The sequence below is a fragment of the Chaetodon auriga genome, chromosome 23 (assembly GCF_051107435.1).
Source record: "Chaetodon auriga isolate fChaAug3 chromosome 23, fChaAug3.hap1, whole genome shotgun sequence".
In the NCBI taxonomy this organism is placed as follows: Eukaryota; Metazoa; Chordata; class Actinopteri; order Chaetodontiformes; family Chaetodontidae; genus Chaetodon; species Chaetodon auriga.
The window spans coordinates 2,308,893-2,311,392 of NC_135096.1; positions in this window are offsets into that span (position 1 = coordinate 2,308,893).

Sequence of the window (2,500 nt, forward strand, 5' to 3'; positions counted from 1 at the left end):
CTCATCTTCTCACAGCCACGGGGAGGCTTCCAGCCTTTCCAGGCCCCCAGCACGAGGAGCAGGCTGGGTGCCGGCTCCAGCCCTGACCCTCTCCTCTTCTTCTAGCAGCCACAGGGAGGCGTCTGGCCTTTCCAGGCCCCCCAGCCTGCTACTCGTGCTAGTGGCTGGCTCCAGGCCTGACCCCCTCACCTTCTCACAGCCACGGGGAGGCTTCCAGCCTTTCCAGGCCCCCAGCACGAGGAGCAGGCTGGGTGCCGGCTTCAGCCCTGACCCCCTCCTCTTCTTCTAGCAGCCACAGGGAGGCGTCTGGCCGTTCCAGGCCCCCCAGCCTGCTACTCGTGCTGGGTGCTGGCTCCAGCCCTGACCCCCTCCTCTTCTTCTAGCAGCCACAGGCAGGCGTCTGGCCTTTCCAGGCCCCCCTAGCCTGCTACTCGTACTGGGTGCTGGCTCCAGCCCTGACCCCCTCGTCGTCTTATAGCAGCCACAGGGAGGCGTCTGGCCTTTCCAGGCCCCCCAGCCTGCTACTCGTGCTGGGCGCTGGCTCCAGCCCTGACCCCCTCCTCTTCTTCTAGCAGCCACAGGCAGGCGTCTGGCCTTTCCAGGCCCCCCAGCCTGCTACTCGTGCTGGGGGCTGGCTCCAGGCCTGACCCCCTCATCTTCTCACAGCCACGGGGAGGCTTCCAGCCTTTCCAGGCCCCCAGCACGAGGAGCAGGCTGGGTGCCGGCTCCAGCCCTGACCCCCTCCTCTTCTTCTAGCAGCCACAGGCAGGCGTCTGGCCTTTCCAGGCCCCCCAGCCTGCTACTCGTGCTGGGTGCTGGCTCCAGCCCTGACCCCCTCCTCTTCTTCTAGCAGCCACAGGCAGGCGTCTGGCCTTTCCAGGCCCCCCAGCCTGCTACTCGTGCTGGTTGCTGGCTCCAGCCCTGACCCCCTCCTCTTATTCTAGCAGCCACAGGCAGGCGTCTGGCCTTTCCAGGCCCACCAGCCTGCTACTCGTGCTGGGGGCTGGCTCCAGGCCTGACCCCCTCATCTTCTCACAGCCATGGGGAGGCTTCCAGCCTTTCCAGGCCCCCAGCACGAGGAGCAGGCTGGGTGCCGGCTCCAGCCCTGACCCCCTCATCTTCTCACAGCCATGGGGAGGCTTCCAGCCTTTCCAGGCCCCCAGCACGAGGAGCAGGCTGGGTGCCGGCTCCAGCCCTGACCCCCTCCTCTTCTCACAGCCACGGGGAGGCTTCCAGCCTTTCCAGGCCCCCAGCACGAGGAGCAGGCTGGGTGCCGGCTCCAGCCCTGACCCCCTCCTCTTCTTCTAGCAGCCACAGGCAGGCGTCTGGCCTTTCCAGGCCCCCCAGCCTGCTACTCGTGCTGGGTGCTGGCTCCAGCCCTGACCCCCTCCTCTTCTTCTAGCAACCACAGGCAGGCGTCTGGCCTTTCCAGGCCCCCCAGCCTGCTACTCGTGCTGGGTGCTGGCTCCATCCCTGACCCCCTCCTCTTCTTCTAGCAGCCACAGGGAGTCTTCTGGCCTTTCCAGGCCCCCCAGCCTGCTACTCGTGCTGGGTGCTGGCTCCAGCCCTGACCCCCTCGTCTTCTTCTAGCAGCCACAGGGAGGCTTCTGGCCTTTCCAGGCCCCCCAGCCTGCTACTCGTGCTGGGTGCTGGCTCCAGCCCTGACCCCCTCCTCTTCTTCTAGCAGCCACAGGGAGGCTTCTGGCCTTTCCAGGCCCCCCAGCCTGCTTCTCGTGCTGGGTGCTGGCTCCAGCCCTGACCCCCTCGTCTTCTTCTAGCAGCCACAGGGAGGCTTCTGGCCTTTCCAGGCCCCCCAGCCTGCTACTCGTGCTGGGTGCTGGCTCCAGCCCTGAGCCCCTCGTCTTCTTCTAGCAGCCACAGGCAGGCGTCTGGCCTTTCCAGGCCCCCCAGCCTGCTACTCGTACTGGGGGCTGGCTCCAGGCCTGACCCCCTGGCCTTCTCACAGCCGTGGGGAGGCTTCCGGCCTTTTCCAGGCCCCCAGCATGAGGAGCAGGCTGGGTGCTGGCTCCAGGCCTGACCCCCTCGTCTTCTCGCAGCCACGGGGAGGTTTCCAGCCTTTCCAGGACCCCCAGCCTGCTACTCCTGCTGGGGGCTGGCTCCAGGCCTGACCCCCTGGCCTTCTCACAGCCGTGGGGAGGCTTCCGGCCTTTTCCAGGCATACAGCAACCTCTTTTACTTTTCTTTATTTCTCACAATTACTTTCTTTTATTTTTGTTTAAAAATTCTCAACCTTTGTATATATTCCACATACTATACTGTGCATACACAGTCCAACCTCCGATTCAGGACGAACGATGCGGTTTTCGTCCCGGCCGTGGCACGCCGGACCAGCTCTATACCCTTCACAGGGCTGGCTCCCAGCCTAACCCTTTTCCTTTCCTCCTGCCTCCACTCTCATTAGCCAGCCAGCCTGCCTGCCTGCCTGCCTTCACCAACCCCAAGGGCTGGCTCCCAGCCTAACTCTTTTCCTTTCCTCCTG